Below are 26,763 nucleotides of genomic sequence, written 5' to 3'. Positions count from 1 at the left end.
GCCCAGAATTCAAAATCAACTTACATCAAAAACAAACAAAATTATATGAAACAATAATAAAAAATAGAGTGATAATATAATGTACGTGAATCATTGTCTAGGATTTCTTCCTGAGGTTATGAAAACAAGTCATCTTAATCTAATATGTGATTTCTCACAAAACTAACAGTCATAGTCAGCTGTTTTTCAATTGATTCTGATTTTTGCAATATAAATGACCAATTTCTGCACCATTGATTCAACTAGTCATGCAGTCAATAGCACAACAGAAAATGCCATGAAGAACAGACTATTTTGGAATCTTTTATTGTAAAAGCTTGGCGATAGTTTGTAAGACCATAAACTAAACTGATGTTTATTCCTTTGTAAAAGTATCGTCCAAGTCTTTGAGAATAATGTCCTAAGAATAACTTTAATATCCCAATAGAGAAATTAATTTAAAACATTTTCAGTTACTTCTAAGTAAAATTATCTGATAAACTGTAAAAAAAATTGTATTAATACAAGTGATATATTATAAAGAAGTCAAGAGAACATATAGGAAACAAATTTCACTGAAATAAAGAATAAACTATTATTCCTTTATAATATTCACTTACAGAGTTGGAAGGATGATAACAAAAGTTCTGAATCATTCTGTTTAATATTATGTTGTAATTTATCTCAATGATGATGATCATCATAATAATATATATTTTGATATTCTACAAGCTCAAATCACAAAACTTTGAAATCAACCTTTTTCCTTGTCACTGGGTCTAAAGATTTTACCTCTAGGTTCTACTTCTTCGATATTTTAAATTTATTTTTCATAAAATTTTCTGTGTATTGCAATCTAATGTCTTTGTATTTTCTAGTTTAATCTCTAATCCTTTCTTCAATCACTTTTATAACACCCCTGGGAAGAAGTGATGCAAATAATGCTTAAAACGCCACCCTAATTCCTGATGCACCTCTTTCTTCTTGTGGACAGCTCTGAATGTTGGAATGTTCTTTATTATATTGAGCAGAAATTCAATTATTTATTTTACTTCCATTTGTTATACAACCCTTAGAGACATATAGAACATTTTATACATCTTTGCGGATATTTGAGGATATCTATTATATACTTAGTATTGGATCCTTTCCCCATTAAAGATAATAAAATCCTCCAGTTCTTCTTCACTTGACAAAAGGCACTTCACCATCCATATGGCTATTCTGAATCTGATTTTCTCAAAACACAAAACTCAGAATTTATAACATACTAATTCTGACCTAAATAGCATTGGGTAGAATAGATCTATACCATTTTATTTTAGTACTCTAATTAATTAATTCATACAATAAACATTTTTAAGGAGTTATTCTTACCTTGCATTGTCCTGAAACTAGGAATCTAGCAATCTAAAGTGAAGGAGAAAACATCAAAAGTTCTGCTCTTATGAAGCATATTTAGTGTATGTATGTGTGGCGGGTGCTATGGAGGCAACACAATAAAGTGAAACTGAATGAATTATGTACTGTGCTAGAGAATGAAAAGTGCTACAGAAAAAAAAAAAAAAGAGAAAATCAAAGGGATAGAGAACAACAGACACGGTGGCTGCAAATGCCATTATAGGAACCACAGTGATAAGAAGATAGTTGAGCAATGGCCTCAAGAGAATGACAAAGAAACATATAGAGGTTTGGGTTATCATATTCCGGGCAAGGAAACTAGTCCAAAAGTTATGAAGAGGGAGCAAGTTTGGCATGTTAGAAAAATGATAGGATGTCATTAAGTGCAAGATGACTGGAGAATGAAATTCTACTCTATTATTTTTAATACTCTCTCGTCTTGTGCCTCATTTTCTTTTCCCTTATTAGATTTGATCCTTCATTGCAAATATCGTCCCATATATTTGATATTCCTCTTGGAATTTTGTCACCAGTGAATGTGGTATTTTCTATGATGTGACTCACATCATTGATTATATTATCAAACATAATGCTGGCCAGGTCAGACTCCTGAATTATGGCATTAGAAAATGCTTTCTGCTTCTTAAGAGTTATCATCACACATTGATCATGGAAACAATTGTGTTTTTGAGAGCTTTCCCATTTTTTTTATTTAAAGAAATATTTAAATTTTTACTTATATGTATAATAATATCTCCCTATATAAAATTGAATGTTAAAAATAATCAGTAAAATCTTTGTGTAAAACTGTATGTATAATATTCACAGTATTTATATCTGCATATATATAAAAGATATATATTTCAAAGTAGGGTGAAATCACTTCTATTTTGAATAGTTAAGTAGAAAGTTCATGAGGTGGTTGATTATGAACAGGAACTGAAATATGAAGAGGATAACAATGACTATAAATGGAGGGCAGAACAAGAATCAAAGACACATAGATGGGAAAAAAAAAACGTACATTCAGTGGTTGTAAAGTAGAGCAGTTTGATGTCAAAATGTCACATAGGTAGCTCTGAGGCTAGAAGATATTTTAAGGCTACACTATCCTTAAAAACAACTATAAGGCATTACAACCTGAAAGAGTAATAAGAAGGTTTTGAGTTAAAACGAACAAAGGGAAAAAGAGAGAGAGAAACCAAAAATCAGACTCAACTACAGAGAACAAGTAGATGGTTACTAGAGGGAAGGTGGGTGGAGAGATGGGTGAAACAGTTGAAGGTGGTTAAGAGAGCACAGAGCAATATATAGGATTGTTGAATCACTATATTGTACATTTGAAATTAATATAACGCCGTATGTTAACTATACTGGAATTTAAAAAAATAAAGAAAGAAGATTTGAGTTGGATTCTAAGAACATTACTTAGTTTGTCTATAGTTAAGAATATGCAGGAGAATTTAGAAGGTGTAGTTACCAAGATTACAATAATGCGAAAGGTCTACTGTCAATTGCAATCAGAGGAAAAGATAAAAGTCACAAATTTGGAAGGGTGAAAAAGTTATAATCCCCAAAGACCAGTGTCTATAGTTCTCCTTAGGTTTTAGTAGATGGTTATGAAAAATAATGAATAAATTAATTAAGCTGACTGAATTAATTAGTCTTTGTTAAAATGAACATCAAGATGAAATGGAATGAGGATAAAATTAAATTTCCATGTAAATAAATCAAAACTACAAAAATATATAATGATAAAAATAATCAAGTTTTAAAATAAGAAATACCCAAGAATCTTCATGTCCTCTGTGCTCTGTGTCAGCCAAGTATGTGACATGCCAGCCTAGACACCTAATGCTATTTTAGACTTCAATATTATATAAATAGTACACAGATCAAAAAGGTTACAATCTCTCTGGGTATTGGTCATAGAGCATCTGGTAAACCAGGTATAGTATTTCCTCATATCTCTATTTCTTGTAGGATAAAAGCTAGAGGCATGTTTAAGACTTTGTTGAATTTAACTCCAACCATTACTTGGAGCCACATCTTTAGTAGCCACCTGTCCTCCACTAATTTATCTGCAAACCTCCTCAGAGCCTTCTCCCTCAAGGCCTTAAAGGGGTCAAGAAGTTAAAGTAAAAAGGAGAGATTAGTGATGAATAATAGAATGAAAAATCCATCTGAAAACAGTCACTTTTTTGGGTAAGCTGTAGGCTGCCTGCTAGCCATCTGTGGCTATTAACTTTGCAAAGAACCTACTTGGCAGTATTCGCCATTCCAGAAATTGTCTTGTTTTCATTTCTTCTCTGATTACATTTATAGTTTTCTCTTACATAGATTTTAATTATTCTCTCAACATTCATGTTCCAAGAAAAATTGAAGCTATCCTATGAAGATTTCTTCTGGTGTACCAATCAGGAAACATCCCTCCTGTTATGTTGCTACAGCAGTTCATAGATAGGTTTGCTTGAAGGATCATAATATTATATTGTATTATTTTTACTTTAAAAAATCTGTTAAATTTTTTCATTACAATTTCATATACACACACCCCAAATCAAAACTTAAATTCAATTAAAAATTAAAATAAAAGCATCTAATTGTTAATAACCTACAAAGATTTATATTCTTCATGGCTTCTTGTTTAGGAGTAAAAACAAAACAGCTTATTTTATTTTTTTAAGATTTATTTATTTATTAGAGAGAGAGAGAGCACGTGAACCTGAGTGGGGAAGGGAGGGACAGAGAGAGAAGAGAGAGAGAATCTCAAGCCAACTCCCTACTGAGCATGGCCTGATTCAGGGCTGGATCCCAGGACCATGAGATCATGACCTGAGCCAAAATCAAGGGTTGAATGCTTAACTGATTGCCACCCAGGTGCCCCAATAGTTTATTTTAATTTTGGGAAGAAAATCAATCTTCCTTAAAAATAAACCATACATCATTGTTTAGGGCTTGGGAGAATTGTAGATAATTCTGGGGCCTGTTTACTAGTGATTTTTTTTTTTAATACTGTGGATAACACATATAGGATTGGGTTCAAAGAGATGAGAACAGATCCATCTCAGGGTCCTTGCTGAGTTAATAAAGAGAGAGACAGAGACAGAGAGACAGAGACAGGGAGAGAGAATAAAATCAGAGTTATTTGTGTCTTGTGGACTTTAAATAAATGGAAGGACTTTAGTAACATAAGTGTTAAACAGATGTAGTGAAAGTGAAATAAGGACCAGCTAGAAAATGAAGAGTGTATGATTAGAAAGAGAAATGCTAGAGGTAAACTAAGTTTTAATTAACACAGAGCATTTGCAGATTGTGGCAACATCTAAGGTGGCGCCTTTGGATATAGAAAGCTACCAAGAAATATAGAGAAAGACATATGGGGTAGAAGATAATCAGAAATTCTTAGATTCTGGTGCTGTATTGGTCATTGACATGAGCAATACATCAACAAAGAGAATAGTATAACTTTAAGTAAAACAGAAATAATGAGCTGGGTGCCAAGTATTTCAATTAATTCTGGGAGTATTGTTAAAATGTCAGTAGATTACAGCAATAACTAGCATAGTGGATACTTGAGCCGCCTATCATGAGCCTCAAATGAGGGAGTTATTTTACACAGGTGTTAAAGAGTTTAAACATTTTAATGAGGAGCTAGGTGAATGCTAGCCACCTATCCATGAGACTTGGGAAAGTAAGTGAACTTATTAGATAGGATTTAAGTGAAAACAGTATCTAGGAACTGAACAAGATTTTTTTTTTAGCAGAGGCAAGAGTCAGAAGAGTCAGAATTTTAAAAAACTTTAAGTTGCAAGTAGAATTGTTTAGTATGAAATGGATATTCTAAAATGCACTGTGGTACCATTTGGCAAGAAAGAAGCTGTGCAATTATAATTTTGGTAATAAAAGCTACAAAACATTTTGCAGACAAAAATAATAAAAATGAAAGAGGAATAGAGTCTTTCATTCACAGAAGTATGAATGGCATGAATATTCACATGTTGACCTTAAACCGGCCTCATATTCCAAAAGAAGTGTGGTCAAATTATGATGTACTCTAGATTTCCTAATATCTAGGTAAGAAATTTAGGATGCTGTGGTTTTTAATAGGCTGTCAGTAGAAATAGTTTACTATTCTAAATGTTCTCCATACTGGATGAGCCACTTTAAGTAATGATTTCACACTTGCAATTTTTTTATACTTTTTGAATTCATGAATATAGCAAGATGTTGTCTTTAAACATTTGTCTTCTCCAAAAGGCCTTATAAGAGACAATTTCCCTATTGATTCAGAGACATGATTATGGCCTTGAGATAAAGTAAGTTCTTTATAACATGAATACAGGAAAAAGAAACAGTGTCTAGTTTTGTACCTGCAAATTAGGTTCTAGAAGCTCATGTCAAATCCAACAAAGAGAGATCTCACAACATCTTTAATTTACCAATTTGAACATATGGAAGGGAAACAAAGACACAGAAACCATTGTGGTCATACTTAGCATATGATGCAGAGCCACATTAGCTGTTTTGGGGATTTTTTTCTCCCTATTTTTATAAAATTCCCATTAACTATTGAGTGGCACTGAGCTCTGATCCAAGATCATCAAAGCCTAAGAGGGGACTCTGGCTTATAGAAACATACTCCTTTTCAATGGTTTGGGGTGCTTATAATTAGGATATTCATTCCTTACATTTATAATCTCAATTTCCACCAGTTTTCTTTCTTTCTTTCTTTTTCTTTCTTTTTCTTTCTTTCTTTCTTTCTTTCTTTCTTTCTTTCTTTCTTTCTTTCTTTCTTCTTTCTTTCTTTCTTTTCTTTTCTTTCTTTTGTTCTTCTTTCTTTCTTTCTTCCTTTCTTTCTTCCTTTTTTCTTATCTTGCACTTTCAAATGGGACCTGTTGCAGATAATTATCTGATCAGCCTATTCATGAAACGTCCCATCCTCAGTCCCTCTTCTTTCAAAGGAAAGAATTTGATTAAAAAGAATATATCTGACATAATAGTAGTATTAGAAAAAATGGCAATGTATTTATAAAATAATCTTTATAATTTATAAAATAATTTCTTTCTTAGTGTGACTGAAAACTCTGAAGCACTTAAAAGTACTGATAAAGTAAACAAAAATGTTTAAAAATAAAATCAAAGATTACCAACAGATCGTCCTCTATAAAGAGTTTATGAAAATGAAATATCCTAAAACTCACCAGATAACTGAGAAAAAGACATGACTAGAAATATACAAGGACTATAACAAAAATGAATAATTTTAAGTAAATCTTAACCATATGGAAAGATAGTCAATTTCACTCATGGAAAGGTAACTTAAAACTAAAATCAAAACCACTTTTCTCTATCAAATTGGCAAAAAGCAAAATGTTTGACTACTTCATCTGAAAAGACTCAGGGAAATTAGTGGGAGTGTACAAACTATGCTCCATATAAAAAAATATCAGTACAAATGTGAAGATATATTTTCTTCAAGAATTTGAGTAGTTTTACCACAGATATACTTAGCTTTCCGAAATAGCATGTGGTCAATACTTTTCACTGCGACTTTCTGCAATAACTAAACAAAACAGGCCTATCACCACTACATCATCCTGGTATAGTTCTTTCCTGATCACTACCCTTCTGAGTGTCAAGAATTTGATTCCTCTGTCCCATCATTTAAGGCTATTGCTGCCATGCTTGTTTATTCAAGTTCATACCAGCCTTAACCACAGTCCTCTTTCTACCTTTCATTTTTAGTATCAACTAAAATTGTATAAAAAAGGGAAAAATCACATAATTTGATTTTCCTTTGAAGGGAGAGGCACAGAGAGAGAGGCAGAAACGTAGACAGAGAGAGAAGCAGGCTCCTTGCAGGGAGTCCAATGTGGGACTTGCTATGGGAATTGTTGTGGGACTCTATCTGGGACTTAATTCCCAGACACGGGATCACACCCTGAGCCAAAGGCAGATGCTCAACCACTGAGCCACCCAGGTGTCCCTTAGACACCATTTTTATGAGCTCCTTTACACTTTGCATATTGCAACGTTTTCAAGAGTGCTAGGTCCTGTTGCTTCACTAATTATGTTACCGGTATACTGACCAGCAGGCTCCCCAACAAGCAGCACCATCACTTGAGAACTTATAGAAGTGTAAATACAGTGGCCTCAACCCAAAGTGATGCAAGTAAAGTTTGAGAACCACAGTTCTACATCATTAAATTGAATTAATTGACAGTTACCTAAGGAAAGGAATCTGTTTAGAGAGGAAAGGTACATGTAGTTCAAGGAGAAAGACTGTTACAAGTTGTAACCAAGTACCTAAAATGTTTTACCTGCTTCGCAATTTTGCTTAGGGCTACCACGTTTACATCAATGTTTTGACAAGGAAGGATTTTTCAGTATGATGGAAAATGATCACAAGGATTGTATAGGAGTTGCAAGATGAACTAGCTCTAACTATCTTTCCAGCAGGGTGGATAGCCAGATATAAATGAGCCTCAGCATTAGCTATTAATCTTAGCTAACTTAATTGGGATTATATATTACTTGTTTCTTATTTACACATCTAAATTTGTTCTTGGATTATACCTACCTTTTTTTCCCTGCTTGATTCTTTCTCTCCTTAAATGTTCAGAGCTTTACATTTTACATTTTATTTGTTGAAACTCAAGCATTTATGTAGTTTAAAATCCATCCACTCTAGTAGTGAAAGCTTGATTATATTAAATAAACAATAAAGCAATTTCAATTCAATTTCAAACAATACAAATTGATATCATCTTCTTTTACACTTTATTACTGTGGTACAGTGACCTTTAAATTGCAGCTTTGGAGTTAACGATAATATAGATGGTGTTGTCAGTGAAATAATTTTTACATTGTTTAATGCCAATTAACAATTTACTCCTCAATGAGTAAACTCTATATGGGGAAATTATTAGAAGGTTAGAAGCAGAGATCAAAGCAAGTACACTGACTCAGTCATACTAATAAACCTATATCAGTCGGCTGGTAGGTAATAGGCAAAAATAGGTGAAACTGGGGAAATTCAGATTTTCAGTTACTGGGCTGAATAACTCCCCAGATTCCTAGCCTGATTGCTGCCTGAAAACCTGCATTTCTGTTGATGAAAAATCAATAAATATATGCTTCTTGTTCTTGTACAAGTCAACATCAGGAATATGCTAATATTTATAAATCTGACCATTTCAAAGACTTTATTGTATTAAAAGTATTATTTGTTTCATCTTCAAATAAAAATGAGTTATTGGGTTTAAGAACTTAATGGAAAATATATGAAAAAAAAACCCACTTCATCGATTTAGATATATCTGTATTCTAGCATGTAGAATATTATTTCTAATTTAGCAGACACTAAATAAATAATATGTAATCCATCAATAGTTTTCTATGATTTTCATTTATCTCTACAAGTTTAATTGATGCTAAACAATGAATGGTAGTAAGAGGATTGTGGTTAGGGTTGATGTACACTTGAATAAATAACCATGGCAGTAGTAACAATGATAAATGATACAGAGGACCAGAAACAGAGGAAGGATTTATTTTTCTTTTTTTTTTTTAAGATTTTATTTATTTATTCATGAGAGACACAGAGAGAAAGAGAGAGGCAGAGACACAGGCAGAGGGAGAAGCAGGCTCCCTGCAGGGAGCCCGACGTGGGACTCGATCCCGTGTCTCCAGGATCACACCCTGGGCTGAAGGCGGAGCTAAACCTGAGCCACCAGGGCTGCCCAGGATTTATTTTTCTGACGAGTTCTACATCATCTTGCAACTTAAAAACTATCTTTAGCTTTGGAATACTTGTACTGAGGCAAAACTGACTTGGAAAGACAAGTTTATGGATATTGTCAACAATAACAAATTAAAGTAGAAACTGATCATAGCAGCAGAAATTATCAAGTTAAAATAAGATGATCTGAGCTAGGATTAAAAAAATAATGCATTTAATTTTGAGGATACATGACCAGGAGTTTCAAGTCCAAAATTAATGTCATGACTTCATTGGGAAAACTTCCTAGGAGATAGTGTCAGCTGCTGAGAGAGAGAAAATAGTGAAGTTGGTCATCAGTCAGGAAACACAAAATTTTTATACAAACTGAACTGTAGTTTGAGAACAGACTCATTGGTCAATTTCAAGTTTAAAAAATTCTTCCAAAAAGATTGGATTTATCAATAATGTTTTGTCTTTTTTTTTCAAATGGATAGGGCTCTGTTTTGGGAGCCTAGCTAGAGGTAATTGATAGATCATGTCCTATTGACTAGAGAACAGTAATAGAAACTTCTTATGAAATTAAAGAAGATATGATCTTTATCAACCTCTTGCATCAAGCACAACATAAGATATAAGAGGTTTTTATTCTTAAATAGTATTCGCCCCTCAAATAAGGAGTGATTTATACAAATAATTTAATGTGTCTGAGTGCTTGACTCTTAGAAAGAGTGCCAATAAAATCCATTACTTACATTTTCATTAGTCTTTGACGATAGAACTGAAATTAATTTGCTCCAAGAGTACAAGATAGAGTCTTTCTTTACATTTTGCTCCATGTAATTTTGTCTTAGCATTTAATTAATCTTTTCAAATACATAGCAGTTAGATGAAAAATGTCTTGTTGATTCTTTTTACTGTAAAATTCAGAGAAACTTGTGCTTGATGTGTAATTGAATCCTATTAAACTAAACAAGAATTTTGTTTGATTCTTAAAGCCAAGAAAATGAAGTTTTAAATAAACGCCTAACAAAATAGAAAGATGTCACCGTCTTTTTTGGTCTCTTTTGTTTCTTTCATCATATTTTGGTTACATAAGAATATAAATAACTGATTTAGCATCAACTTCACTTGAGACAAACTTTTCCATATTATGAAAATAAAACTAAAACAGACCAAAAGACCCCCAAATCCTTGTAATATTTATTAATCATTTAAAATTTTAAAATTCAGAGTTTAGGTCTAAATGGAAAAGGAACATTTGTCTGATTTTTGATCATGTAACCAATACACTTATTCCTATGACATGCTTTTTAATGGAAATTAGCAATTATTATGGATTAAATGACTAGATTTGTTTTTTTGGGAAAAAATACAGTTACAATAATTTTCACTAATTTAGATTAGGAAGAAATGTATTGCCAAATGTATTTTTTTTTCCTGCTTATTTTTTGTCATTTGTTTTAGTTTGTTTTTCCATTTTAGCTGCTGTGGTCACAAAAAATTCCACTTCTGTAATATTGTCATTCACTGATCACTCATACATTTTACATGAAAAAAAAAAAAACCCACATAACCTCATGTAGGATATATATTCCTTCTTTTTACATTCTCCTTAGTTTTTCTATTAAATTTATATGGAAAAAAATTTGATCAGGTACTATTTCTTTATCATAGTGGACTTTCTAGCCCATCAATTAAAAACAGCTCTTTTTTTTTAATATGTTTAAAATCATTCTTTTTGTCTCAAACAAAGATCTTTTTGCATAAAAAGATCTCTTAATTGTATGTCTGTCATAGAAATGAAAAGTCTGGTGGTTGCAATGAGGCATTGACAATTTCCTTAGCAACAGCCTGAGTCAGCACCTGCAATAGACACTAGATTGGTTTTACTACATGTAATAGTAGTCAAGCGTGAGTGTGTTCATTCACTATGAGATCTTGCTAATTTTTGTAGTAGTTGTTGTTGAATTTGGAAAAAGTTATCCCAAACTAGTACTCGGCAGAAGGATGGAAGGTAATCTGGACTGAGGATTAAGTGACACAGTCATTGTCCCCTCGGACACTGCTTTGGTAACATCACTGCTGCTTTCAAGATTATACTAAGTGCGTCTATAGCAGCAAACACTTCCTGCACACAGAGTTCAGTCACTTACACTGTACATTAAAAAAAAAAACCCCAAGATATACCAAATATCCACTCATTCTTGATGTTTCTGCTGCCTTAATACAGAACTATGATATACAGAATATTGTGAAAAAGTCAAAAAAGGCTTATGAGAGGATATACTGTTTGAGCCATAAGGAAAAACAGGTATGAGTCAGATAAAGTCAGATAGATGTTGTGAGGAAATAGCCTTAACAAAGACTTATAGATTAAAAAGATGGCATAGAAATTGTCATAGGAGTTGATTAGGGTTCAAGACCATGAGCAGGGAGGTGAGACTGACAATGTGGGCACTTGTCAGAAGGCAAAACTTGAAGGACAGTCTCTGTCAGCTTAAGGAGGTGAAATTTGATACGAGATAAGGAATAATTGCAGAATTTTACCTGGAATGTGTTGGGATCATATTTGTTTTTGAGGTAGCTAACTCAGTAATTATGAAGAAAATCTATGATAAGAACCATAATGCAGGCAACAAAGAAAATTGAGACTTTTTAGTTATGCAATTAAGAAAAGTAAGTATTCTGATATAGGACATGGAAAGAGCTATATATGTGCTATGAATTTTGAAAATTTTTGAGTTTGATTGAACACTGTGAATATAATAGTGGGAAGAGTTTAACATAAATGTCAGTTTTCTCTTGAGTAACTGGATTGATGGAGGCATCTCCAATCAAGATGTAGAGTAGGGACAAGTTAAGAATAAAATGTGAAAATTAAGTTAATAAATGTCGATTATAAGATGCACATGGAAAATTCAGATATAGATATCTAGAAGCCAATCAAATCCATGGTTTGTGGTTCAGGAAATAGTAATGGCCTTGAGTACTGAATTGAGAAATCAGTAGAGTGTAGGCGGTGGTTGAAACAAAATGAGAATGGGTGAGATCACCTGAGAAAATATATTGCTAAGAACAGTGAGCTAAAAATAAAATTCTGAGTAATAACATTATTTAATGGGTCATGAGAGAAAAAAGAATCTCATCAAGATAAAATGAGGGATTAACCAAAGACATCTGAGGAGAACGAAGATAGTGTGGCAAAAAAAAAAAAAGCCAGAGGAGTAGAGATTTATTAAGTGAGCAAGAAAAAAATCCTGACAAATAGCATGTGATTTACAATATTAGGATATTACCGTCAAACATATTAAATTGATGAAAACTCAATTTAGTTGGCAGATGAGTTCCTGGGAAGTAAAGAAGGGAAAGAGCATGTGTGTACTACTCTTTCAAGAAATTTGGATAAAAGGAAACAGAAGTAGATTGGATCTATAACTTAATGCAACGTCCAAGCAGAGAAACTAATCAATAATGGATGAATGAAGAGTGAGACAGAATGGGAAAAAGGATGGGCATCTCTGGATGTTGCAAGTCCCACAGGGAGCCACATATTCAGAATCATTTCATGAGATTTCTGAAAACAAAACCAAAGGCATATGTTCTATTCAGCATATTTAAACTTTCATATCATTTGCTTATTTATGATGTCATATATCCATATAGCAGTTTTTATAGGCAAACTCGTCTATTGTATATTCAGAGTTACAGTTTTGACCAATAAATCTTTTTTTTATTTTATTTATTCATGATAGGCACACAGTGAGAGAGAGAGAGAGAGAGAGAGAGAGAGGCAGAGACACAGGCAGAGGGAGAAGCAGGCTTCATGCACCGGGAGCCCGACGTGGGACTCGATCCTGGGTCTCTGGGATCGCGCCCTGCGCCAAAGGCAGGCGCTAAACTGCTGCGCCACCCAGGGATCCCTTGACCAATAAATCTAATCTTAATCAGAAATATAATGAAATAGAAAATTTATATTTAATTTTATTTTTTTTCTAAGCAATTTGAAATGTGGAAAGAAAAGAGGAGAGCCATAAAAACATGTTGACAGAAAATGGAACTTAGCTTCCTTTATGGAATTCAAAAGTTGGTGAGATATTTTGCATCAAAAAAATAGTAAACTATTACATGAGTTAATATAAATATTTAATAGACTGGCTGATATATTCTATTCAAGTTCGACTAGCAGCTTCACATCCCTTCAGTCTTTCCACTCCTGGCTGCCCTAACACCTGTTCTACTCAATTCTGAAATAAAATGTACATCAGATTTTCTTAGTGGATTGTAAACATGTTCAAAGGCAGTCCAGGGTGAGGATGTGTGCCTGGTGCAAATTGCTTTTTAATATTTCTAGATATATAAACCTCCCCTTAGCCATCCTCCTCACACAACTTCATATTAACCTAATGATCTGTCTATAACAAATTGTCGAACTACATTTTGCTGCCAAACTGTTTTACAGTTAAGCTGTTGCTTTGTGCTTGCCCCTTTTTGTTCAGCCAAATAATTTGCTACTCAGATCCATGGCATAGTAAAAAGTGATACACAGGGATTTGGAATGGATATTATCATGTACACAGCAAGACAAATACCACCAATTTATTTCCAATGTATTCCACTATGCATATTTTGTATTTAGGAGTAGGATTACAGCTTTACTGAGGAAACAAAATATAAAGAGACTTATTTTATTATTGTTTAACATTCATAAATAATATTCATAAGTATATCATGATAATTCACAATATTAAATATTGAATAGTATCTCCCTGTTCAAGAAATGTTTTGTAACTCTTAATTCCACTGTTAGATGAATACCTTATAATTATGTAATAATAATATTCATCATCTATGTACCTCAGATTTAATTTTCAACTTTGATTCAAATGACATTTGACCTCCAAAAGAATATAGTATTCCTCCCCTAGGAAGAAATACTATAAGCCACAAACACAACACTACAGCTGCATAATACAATAAAGGTAATGAAAGTTACCTGAATAATTTTCCAGCAGCCTTTGTTTTATGAGTTTCTGATTCTTAAGATCACCCACCATTCAATTATTGTATATTTCCTTCACAATTATGTTAACTTTCTCTAGCTTTTGACCAACTAAGAGTTCATATTAAATTATGCTTAACTATTCTTACTTATGTGTAATTTCTTTTAACCCATATTTAGATAAAGGCACAGTTTTCAACTTATTAAGGCTTTTAAAAAATATATTATCCTGAAATTTTCCCACTAATTATGACAAGATTGAATTGGCTGGTTATAATTCATGATTTGGGTGATTTCTGAAAAGACTTGTATCAGAAAATATAGTATCAATTTTCAGGGGGCTGGTTTCACTTATTTATTTTTTAGGTTGATAAATTTTTAATGAGGGGTTAATTTGTTCTTGGCTCTGTGTTAAAACACATTTGCTATTCTCAAGGACCTAATTCATTAAAATGTTCTTGCCCAAGGCTGAAACTAAAAACAATTGCTTTAAAAATAAATGCTCAAAATGAGATGCTCATATGGACATTTATTTATATAAATTATATACATGATACATAGGTAGAATATTTAATGATAGATAAGTCTTAATGAGAATAGAATTTTAGGTATAACAGATTTCTCATTTTCTTATCAATTAGCTCATCAGTTGCATTTTCTTAGTCTTATAAATTAAAATTCTGCCACTGTCTACAAGCAGAAAGTGTTTTCAAGAGCTCTTTGTTTTATAAGACCAGACTAATATTGCAATGAATTTCCCCCTCATCAGTTGATTTTTTCTGATTAACAAGTTCATTAATTTGCTAATCAGAAAATTCTACATTTTTTCACTTCTTTCCATTTTACTCTCTGCAACACTAACACTGTCCATAAACCTTCACTCAACAAACTTTCTACTCTTCACATCTATAACCCTCAACTAACCTTTATTTGATTTCTTTTCTTTCTGTTCTTATTCATCCCCTCACCAATTGGTCGGTTATTCTGTCAATAATGAGAAATAATTAGAAATAAACTTTAGCCTCAAGGAATTCAAAGAAACATAATGCGATATTCCAAACCTCCTTCTTTCTATTAATTTAACAAAGATGTTCAGCCATTTCCACACCTCAAATTCTTTTTTTTTAAGATTTTATTTATTTATTATTGAGAGACAGAGGGGGGAGAGAGAGAGAGAGAGAGAGAGAGAGAGAGAGAGTCAGAGACACAAGCAGAGGAAGGAGCAGGCTCCCTGCATGGAGCCTGACATAGGACTTGATCCCCGATCTCCAGGATCACACCCTGGGCTGAAGGCAGACACTAAACCACTGAGCCATCCGGGCTGCCCCAGACCTCAAATTCTTAAAGACTCTCAAATATTTGTCTGTGGTTTCAAATTCCACCTGAAGTTCTAATTGCACCCAACTCTTGACTCTTGACAAAAACACTGAGAGCTTGAGAAATGAGTCAAGTGCTAACTTGCTGAAGCTTTAGTCAAGTCCCATAACATTTTAGTCCTCTTTTTCTCCACCAAATAAAAATGAAATTAAACTAGATTACCATTGAAACCCTTTATAAACCTAATATTATATAATGCCACAAGTGGCTTCTGCTTGGGTGTCCCAAACATGCCATCTCTTTCGCCATAAATTAGTCTCCCCTCATAAAGTCTCTGTCAGCTACAACTACCATGATCTTCATTACTTCATATCTTCAGATAACTTCATATACAAGTTATCTCTTTTTTTGTCCTTTCCTAATCATGAAATCTAATTAGTTGCCCAAATGAAAGAATCGGGGATTTTATTACCTCTATCATTTTGGGCAAAATTCAAGATATCATTCAAGATATAAGACAAAAAATATATTTATTGAGTGATATATATGGGAACTTCCTGATTAGAGTTGTATTTATCATGTTACAGTGTTCAAGAAATGCAAATTGGCATATAGTTTCAGTTATCTTAGAAAAAAATAAACTTTTGGTGTTCAAGTTTTCTAGGGTTCTTTTCAAGCATATGACCCTATAGCTTAGTATATATAAAGTGAGTTTGGAGCACCTGGGTGGCTCATTTGATTAGGCATCCAACTCTTGATTTTGGCTCAGGTCAGGATCTCAGGGTATTGGGATTGAACTCCACATGGGACTCTGCACTCATCAGGGAGCCTACTCAAGGATTCTCTTTCTCTCTCTCTCTGTACTGCCTCCCACTCTCCCACTCTCTCAAATAAATAAAATCTTTAAAAAAGCTTCAAAGCTCTATATTATTAAAAAATAACAAACTAAACTAAACTAAAATGAAATAAAATTAGTTTAAGTCTGGAAAGAAAAGTGTGACATAAAATGAGGATAAAAAACAATGTAGAAGCAAATACTGAAGGACTTTATGTATCATATTAAGGGATTTGATTTTTATTTTAAAGGCAAGGTGTTCCCATTGAACTAATTTGTATTGAATTGTGATATGATCATCTTCATTTTAAAAGATAAAATTTTACATCAAGTTACAAAATGAATTGGAGAAAAATGATTGTAAGTAGAAAGACCACTTATGAAGTTTTTGCTGAAACTCAGATATAAGATGATAAAGGCCTATCCAGGGTCTTGTTAGGAGAAATAAGCAAAAAGATATTATTGGAGAAATTTAAAGATCTATAATTAACAGGGCATTTTTATACCAAATTTTATGCGGGAAATAAGACAGGCAGGAGTCAAGGAAGACAACAATGTTATGGTGTAAGCCATATTGTAGTGGATGATTATGCTTCTCACCAAAGTAGGGGATTGATGAAGGTGAGACATCATTGAGGAAATAACTTGCTTGTAGATTTTGAGCTGGGTATGGGATGTGTAAGTAGAGGACTGGAATATGTAGCTGCATGTTTGTTCTCTGTGTCTGCTCAAGAGTTACAAAAGGGTAAATGGGAAGCCAAGTGGTCTGAATTGAGGTTCCCACTTCTACTTCAATAAGAAAAGCTCCATTTTTATATGTTAGATTTCCATGAAGTGTTTCCTATGTACAAATATTTCCAAAGCTTTAATAAAGTCAAATGAGATGACAAGTTGACAAGTTGTGACTTTCCTGCAAACACACATTTTCTGACTTGTGGTCCAGTAATCTCAAACTTATTCATATATATTTATAATTTTTAGAGAACTATACCTGAGTACTATAATGTGACAATAGATATATATCACTGGCAGAAAATCTGTGTGAGAGATTGAGAAACTATTTCTATAAAAAGTCAGATAGGTACCCAGGGCAATTTACACATTCAATGCAATCCCTATCAAAATACCATGGACTTTTTTTCAGAGAGTTGGAACAAATAATCTTAAGATTTGTGTGGAATCAGAAAAGTCCCCAAATAGCCATCACAATGCCGTATTTTAAGTTGTACTACAAAGCTGTGATCATCAAGACAGTGTGGTACTGGCACAAAAACAGACACATAGATCAATGGAACAGAATAGAGAATCCAGAAATGCACCCTCAACTCTATGGTTAACTAATATTCGACAAAGCAGGAAAGAACATCCACTGGAAAAAGGACAGTCTCTTCAATAAATGGTGCTGGGAAAATTGGACAGCCACGTGCAGAAGAATGAAACTAGACCATTCTCTTACACCAGACACAAAGATAAACTCACAATGGATGCAAGATCTAAATGTGAGATAAGAATCCATCAAAATCCTAGAGGAGAACACAGGCAACACCCTTTTTGAACTTGGCCACAGCAACTTCTTGCAAGATACATCTATGAAGGCGAGGGAAACAAAAGCAAAAATTATTGGGACTTAATCAAGATAAAAAGTCAACAAAAACTAAAAGACAACCTACAGAATGGGAGAAGACATTTTCAAATGACATATCAGATGAAGGGCTAGTATCCAAGATCTATAAATAACTTATTAAACTCAACAGCAAAGAAACAAACAATCCAATCATGAAATGGGCAAAACATGAACAGAAATTTCACAGAGGAAGACATAGATATGGCCAACAAACACATGAAAAGTGCTCTGCATTACTTGCCATCAGGGCAATACAAATTAAACCCACAATGAGATACTACTTCACACCAGTGAGAATGGTGAAAATTAACAAGACAGGAACAACACATGTTGGAGAGGATGTGGAGAAAGGGGAACTTTCTTGCGCTGTTGGTGGGAATGTGAACTGGTGCAGCCACTCTGGAAAACTGTGTGGAGGGTCCTCAAAGAGTTAAAAATAGAGCTGCCCTATGACCCAGCAATTGCACTGCTGGGGATTTACCCCAAAGATACAGATGCATCCCAATCCTAGAAAATAGACTACCAGGTTCCATGAGAGGTATTAAAACCTTGGTTCACAATTCTTTAGATGGATAAAGACAAAATAATTGTCTATAAGCAACCAGTTTGAGAAAAAGAAAATAAAGTATCCTTAATAGACAACTCAGAATCACATTTAATTCTTACATATGAGTGGGATGAGAGAAATCATCTGTACTTGTACATTTCAGAAGAAATTTATCTTGAATTCATGAAAATTAAAAAAAAAAATTTGACACTAGAATGAGGGTGCTGTGTGTTCTTTGCCATTGTGTTGAAAGATTTAAGTATATTTAGCCACGTAGTTCTTTTAAAATTCAGCACTGGGTACTTAGCATTCTCTTCTACTACAACAGAGCTGTTATACAATGAAAAGAAATATGAGGAGGCTGAGGTATCTCTACTACACACTTTTTAATGTTTTTGCTTGCCAGAGAAGTGATTCTTTGGCCCTTCACTATTTGGCTTGCTTGCTCTTTTCTGTTTCCTTTTCAGGGCAATGAATAATGTGTCAAAGTGTGAGGTGCATATGAATTGAACCCAGAAAGGAGAGTTATTATTAACACTCAATTGTTAACATTTTGCATTGTATTTATTGGATTGGAAGGGGAAGGGGATATTTAGAATTTGGCATATATATATATATATATATAAATATTCTAACATTCTAGAATTGTTTCAGGAATAAAAATGTGCCTTTTCTTAAAAAAAACAGCCTTCTAAATTTTCCCATTAAAAATAAGACAAAATGTCCTTAATACCAAAGATAAACTTAAAATGAAAATTGTGTATATGTAATCACTTAATTTAGGGAAATATATATTTTTGGAAGTGTGAAAAAATAATTCTGCCTTAACTAATAATGCTGTTTTGAAGATTAAAAAGGTAGTAACTTCAGATTTTCTTTTTCTTTTTTAGCAAGGTAAGACAAAAATCACCACAGAAAAAGGAAAATGCTAAAATGTCCTCATTTATCACTTGTGAGGGTAAGGTGTATCCTACTGTTATTAAATGTTTAATGTAGCTGTTGGCAGGTGTGTATAATGAGCTATGTTTCAAGTCTGGGACACTGTTAATATAACTATTTCTCATTCACCTGCTGCAAAGTGTGGATATTGTCCCTACTCTTTTGAAAATTCATTACAGTATTATTTCCTTATAGTTTAAACGGTTTGTGGCATACAATTGTTTTGGGATCTGTTCAATTTTATTTGCTTTAAATAAAATGGACATTTTTCTTTGTTGAGGAATATAAAACAGCCGCTAGTTTTACTGAATTTAAGACGACTTTGGTTATTAAAGGTCAAGTGCATTGAAGGGTACTTCTTATTTGATAAAACTTTACAGGACCTATTTAAGTCTAAAATTCCTCCAATGAGGGATCCCTGGGTGGCGCAGCGGTTTGGTGCCTGCCTTTGGCCCAGGGCGTGATCCTGGAGACCCGGATTCGAATCCCACATCGGGCTCCCAGTGCATGGAGCCTGCTTCTCCCTCTGCCTGTGTCTCTGCCTCTCTCTCTCTCTCTCTGTGACTATCATAAATAATAAATAAAAATTTTTTTTAAAAAGGGTAAAAAAAAATAAAAATAATAAAAAAAATAAAATTCCTCCAATGAAGTTATATGCTGTGTTGTGTCTTATTAAATTCATTTATTTTGGCGGCTCAGTGGTTAAGCATCTGTCTTCAGTCCAGGGCATGATCCTGGAGTCCCAGGATCAATACCCACATCAGGCTTCTGCATGGAGCCCGCTTCTCCCTCTGCCTGTGCCTCTGCCTCTCTCTGTGTCTCTCCTGAATAAATAAACAAAATATTTAAAAATTAAAAAATTCATTTATTTTAGTTTGACCATCTTTAGAACATCTTGATTTAATTCCTTCAAATGAATGCTATTCCATCAATTCAACTTGTACTCAGATGAAATTAATAAATATATAATAGGAATTATAATTGGGAAATATTAATATGTCAACTTTTAAAGTAGTAAAATATTTTGTAGTTATATACTTCACATTAAAGATTCCCAAACTGTAACATGTGTAAGTATAAACTATATAGGTTATTTTTTTTTTAAATCCAAGGTATCAAATCCAAAAGGTTTTTTATTCATGAGACTCAACAAAACATGCATTCCTATAAAGAAGTCCAAGTGATTCTGATGCAAAGTGTAAGCCAACTGAACAGAGAAGCACACCTAAATAAATAGTTATAAGGAACCCATTCTGAATATTAAAGACACAACTATAAAACCTCTGCAGAAAAACAGGGAGCAAGGTATTTGCACAAAATCTGTGCTGAACATAAAGGTAGTTTTGAAGAAAACACAAATATCTCCTTTCTCAGAAATATATTTCAATTTTGATGGTATTATAACACTGATGTTATTAATTTCTATAACACTTATTACTAGAAAAAAATAAAAAATAGTGATCTGTTCTTTTAAAGAAATAAAAGAAAAAATGGATATTTGAAGTGAACATCCTAAATTAGATTTTAACATAAAGTCTATATATTTACTCTTTATTTAAAATATGTACTGTATAGTATATCTATATATTCCACACTATATAATAATCACCTGTAGTACTCATTATAAGTGCAGTCTTGATCCCACATTCAAGGCTTCTGATCTGGCAAGTATGGTCAGACAAAAGACTTGCATTTTGTAATCCTCCCTATAACATGGCCCTGATCCAACTGATTTGTCCACCACATTCTGAGAACACTGATCAGGGTAAAAAGACTGCAAATGAAAAAAATTATTCATAAAATACAATTGGTCTGAACTTTACCAGAATAACAAGAGGACTGTGTCTAAATCAAGAAGTAATTCAGGGATCCCTGGGTGGCGCAGCGGGCGCCTGCCTTTGGCCCGGGGCACGATCCTGGAGACCCGGGATCGAATCCCACGTCGGGCTCCCTGCATGGAGCCTGCTTCTCCCTCTGCCTGTGTCTCTGCCTCTCTCTCTCTCTCTGTGACTATCATGAATAAATAAATAAAATCTTTAAAAAAAAAAAAAAGAAGTAATTCAGTTGTTTCCACTTTAAGACACTCAAAGTTGCCTAGCTTAACCTATTAGGAAGAATTTCCTACCTACTTCTCAGATATAGTTAAAGAGTCCTCAATAATTATTATAATATTTCTTGAAATAAGAGTATAAAATTAAAATTCATATTGCTTTTGCTTAAAAGCCCTACTCAAGGCCTAGGGGAAATGTGAATGAAATGCAAACAAAAGTAAGTCAAGCCTAGTTAGAAAGAAAGAACACACCATATATGGTCTAAGTTAATGCCCTTTTAGTTTCAAGTAATATAAAGTCAATCAATATATTTGAGCAAAAAAGAGTTTTACTATAAGCCAACAAAGTGTCTTACAGACCCAAGGGACAAACAGCCAGACCTCATCAGAAAATCAGGAGTTATGTTCTGAATTTCTCATTCTTTCCCTCTAGAACCACATAGTCTCACATACTCATATCAATTTTCATATTTACTTCTTACTTTTCTTCAAAATAAGCTTTCCCTGACCACCCACAAGAGTGAGTTTAAAAATAACCATTTGTAGCTCCTATCTTGTCAATTCTCTTCATCCTTAGTTTTTATACTCTTAAGAATGATTTTTATCACAAATGTAATTTTTAAGACATATTTTAGGTCATATTTTGACAATATTTAAGTCAAATGTTTCCACAATCCTTCAGCCAAGACATTCAACATTTATTTATTTAAGAGACAGTATTTAGAATCAACAATGTTCTTGACATTTGTCATAAATTTGTAAGAAAAAAATACATAACAATTTGCAGTCTAAAAAAATTGCAGTCTAAAAGATAAAATAGAGTAGGAAGAGAAGCAAACAACTCAATTACATATAAGTTACACAGTAGGAGACTCTCAGAGAGTGTTCCTAAGTCTTTTTACAGAATGAAATGAGACATCACAAAGGCCATGTTTGAAAAGACATTTGAAGGATAAGTATAGGCTTTTTAGATGGACAAAGCAAAAGAATATCTGAGGCAGAGGGGAGAGAAGATATAAAGTCAAGTGGATATGAAACATCACAGTTTGTGAAGGGAAAGATAAATCTTATACTATGAAAGAGGCATGAGATGTAAATAAGAGAATAGCAAGGATTTTGGTGAGATAAGAAGCCAAAAATTATAGATCAGAATCTATGCAATAGATCAGTAAATCATGAGAATCATACATATCAATCAACATCTTTCATTTTCACACCTAGTATTCATATTATCCTTTTCTGATGTACAATTTTCTTCAGGATACCTCACCTCTATAAGCTTAGTCAAAGATTTGGTGAATATTCTTGGTATCCAGGCTCAGATATGTGAATCAATGTCGGTCAATTAGAACAAATACTTGCCAAACCACAATGACTGGTTAAGAGATGATATCATTACATACAAATTATAGAGATTTTTTTTTCTCTTGTGACTGCTGTGAAAGATATTGGCAATCCACTCAACCACCTGTATTGTTACATATATGAAATGCTTAATTCCTAGGAAATGACGGTGATTTTCATAAAAGAAGATTTTAGCCCTCCTTCCAAATTTCTACAAATAATTTTGTAAATGAAACATCTGGCACACAGTTAGAAATAACCATGCATATAAGGCGACAACAAAATATGAGTGAAAAGCGGAGGTAATAAAAAGAAAGAGCTATATAAAAGAAGACCCACAATGAAACAAATTAAGCAAACAATCACAAATTTCAAATTATATATCCAATGATCAAAGAAGTTAAAAAAAATGAGAATTTTGGTAGAGAACTGGAGATCATGGCAAAAAAAAAAAAAATACATGGAAACTATAGAATCCAAAAAATAAAATAAGTAGAAAAGTTCTGCTTCCAAACAAAATGATGTCATACAGAATACATTTTTCCTGGAAAAACCAAAGAGAAAAAAGAGAGGAGAAGAGAAAGGGAGGGAAGAGAAGAGGAGAGGAGAGGAGAAGAGAGGAGGGGAGAGGAGAAAGAAAAATATTAAAATTATTTTCATCAGACAGGACAAGATGAAATCAACAATGGCCTTAAATTACAGCCTCGCTAGAGTTCTGGGCTGATGGAAGTGACAGGATAGTGAAACCAAGGAAGCTGGATTTTGCAGAACAAGGTCAGAGAGAGAACTCCAAAGTGCCACAGAAAGCCTACCACTTGTGAACACTAACACTTGTATATAAGGAAAGTACACAAAGCCAAGGAAGAAATCATCTACAAAATTGAGAGGGGAAAAAAGCCTGTAGTTCACACAGAGCTGGGAGAAGTGCCCATTCCCAACTAGAATATATTATTCATGGAGCACTGGTTAGAGTAAACAGAAGATCCTTCTACAAGTGGTAGGGAATAACTATCCCTACACTAAGCACTCTTTTTGGCTCCATTTAATGAATCTTAAAAGCAAAACCAAAGAGAATTGAACTGTTTCCATGTAAGTAAACCATGTACAAAAGATAAAGCAATAATATTTACAGGAATTAAAAATATTCAGCTCCAAGGGCACCTGGGTGGTTCTGTTGGTTAAGCCACCACTCTTGATTTCAGCTCAGGTCATGATCTCAGGGTCATGATCTCAGCCCTGACTCAGGGCTCCATGCTCCGCACAGATTCTGCCAGAGAGTCTTCCTCTCTCTCCCTCTGCCCCTCCCCCCAGCTCTCTCTCTCTCTAAAAATAAAATAAATAAATCTTTGAAAAAAATATCCAGGCCCTAATAGGGTAAAATCACAATGCCTGGTATCCAGTTAAAAACTAATAGGCATATAGGAGCCAGGCAAATGCTCCACATAATGAAGAGAAGAATCAATCCACTGAAACTGACCCAGATATGATACATATATTAAAATCAGCAGATAAGTTATTTAGAATAGTTAATATAACTGAATTACCTATGATCAAATATATAAGTGAAAGCTGAAAAAAGACAAAAATATAATTTCTAGAAATAACACTACACTATGTGAAATAAAAAACCACGCTGAAACATATCACAAGTAGAAGAGACACTGAAGAAAAAATCTTGATAAATTTTAGTCTTGAAGACACGGCAATATAAACAACCCAAAGTGAAACAGAGAAAAGAGAGAAAAAAAATTGGAATATCAGTGAGCGATGAGATAAATTGAAGAAGCCCAATATATGTATATTTTGAGTCACCAAAGGAAAGAAGAGGAGTTACAGAAAAATATTTTAAAAATTAATTGCTAAAAGTTTCCAAACATAATTTAAAAATTCACAAAAATAAGAAAATCAGTGAAACTCAAGATCCACAGACATGAAGAAAACTTCAAGACATCACAATCACATTTCTCAAAATTGGTAGTAAAAAGAATATCTTAAAAGCAGTCAGAAGAAGATGCCAGATTTTGTACAATGGAATAAAATAAGTAATTAGAACATCTGATTTCTTATTCAAAACAATAAGCAAACAAAACAAAACAAAACAATAAGCAAAATATTGTAAAACAACACTTTTAAAGTACTAAAAGCAAAAGACTGGCAACCTTGGGGTTCTATAGCCAGAAAAAATATCTTTTATAAACACAAGTGAAATAAGAACTCTTAAGACCCACAGAAGCAGAAATACTTTATAAACAGCATACCTACATTCTAAAAAATATTGTAAGAACTACTTCAAGCATGAAAAAAAAAAAAGAGTACATGGTAGTACTCTTGTTATATAGGAGTAAGAAACAGAAAATAGTAACTACTTAATAAAGACATAATGTATTTTTCTTATTAATTAAACCCCCTTATAAGAATTGGACTATATAAACAAAAGTAAGAATATAGCATAAAGATTATGATGACTCTAAAAGTAAATTATATGACTACAAAAACACAAAAGCTAGAATGGGAGAAATAAACATATACTCCTGTATGATCTTTTTATGCATAATGTGTTATAATATCTCTTTAAAGGAGACTGTCGTAGGTTAAGGGTGTAACATATACACTGAAGCAACTATCCACGCTTATTATCCAATAACCCAACTGAAGGGATCAAATGGAGTCATAAAAAAATAAATATGCAATCCAAAGGAAAGCACAAAAAGAGGAAAAAGGGAACAAAGAACAGATGGACAAATAAAACTATATAGCAAGCTGATAGATTAAAATCTAACCACATCACTAATCACATTAAATTTAAATAGTCTAAATACCCCAACTAAAAGAAAGATATTATCATATTGGGTAAAATCAAGCCCAAATCAAATGCTTCCCATAAGAAACAAACTTTAAATAAAAAGGCTCAAATGAAGTAAAGTAAAAAGAATTGGAAAATATATTTTATGCTTGCACTAAAAAGCTGGGATAGCTGTATTAATATTAGGAAAATTAGATTTCAGAGGAAAGAATATCACTGAAGATAAAAAAGTTTATAGTCAAAGGGAGTCAATTCATCAAGAATCATAATACATCAAAATTATTTATGTATATAATAAAGATCATAAAGTGAAATGCATAGATTCAAGGAGAAATGGACAAATCTACCATTATAACTAATTCAATATCCTTTCTCAATAATTAATAGAGGTAAACAGAAAATCAGTAAATATGGATTTCAAAAGCACTATCAACCAACTTGTCTTAATTTACATTTAATAGTTTTCCCAACAAACAACAGCAGAATATAGCAAGATAATCCACATTCTGGCCACAATACAATTCTCAATGTACTAGATTTAAGTATTATGAGATATGCTTTCTTGCCACAATGGAATTTTATAAATACCTTTTATGATATAATAAAAATGTCAAATACTTAGAAATAAAAATTTTATTCTTCTGCATATAGAATATTATGGAACATTGAGAAAATAAAAGAATCAAAACAAAGGAAGAAATATGACATGCTGATAAATTCAAAGACTAAATATTATAAGCTGGATCAATATATCAATAGATTCTTTGTGGAACACTACAAGATGTAAAAATATAGAAAAATGAAAATAATAAAGATAAGGTAATACTGAAAAAATAGCTAGGAGGACTTATTCTAGTAGATATTGAGCCTTATTATAAAGTTAAAATAATAAACTGATCAGTTTATCAGTATATTGTAGGTATAAGAATAAGAAAATAAATCTGTGAAAAAGGAGTTCAGAAATATCATCCCTCATATGTAGAAACCTGATTCATAAAAAACAAACCCTGCAAATTAGTAGGGAAAGTATAAACTTCTCATTAAGTGGTACCAAGTCAACTGGTAATCCATATTGAAATAAAAAAAAAAATCAACCCTACATCATTTTATATTGAAGAAGAATAAGCTAAGTTTGAGTGGATTTTAGATGTATATCAGAAAGCTGTAATATAAAAGCTTTTAGATAATCATATAGGAGA

At 32.9% G+C, this 26,763-nt stretch overlaps 1 long non-coding RNA gene across 4 annotated transcripts in view; it reads right to left on the bottom strand.

The window, feature by feature from the left end:
• The window catches only part of LOC140608040 (uncharacterized), a 120,280-nt gene that overhangs the window by 56,999 nt on the left and 36,518 nt on the right, over positions 1–26,763 (bottom strand). The window lies entirely within an intron of this gene.

Source organism: Canis lupus, chromosome 17, assembly GCF_048164855.1.
Source record: "Canis lupus baileyi chromosome 17, mCanLup2.hap1, whole genome shotgun sequence".
NCBI lineage: Eukaryota > Metazoa > Chordata > Mammalia > Carnivora > Canidae > Canis > Canis lupus.
This window is presented reverse-complemented; position numbering and strand designations above follow the sequence as displayed.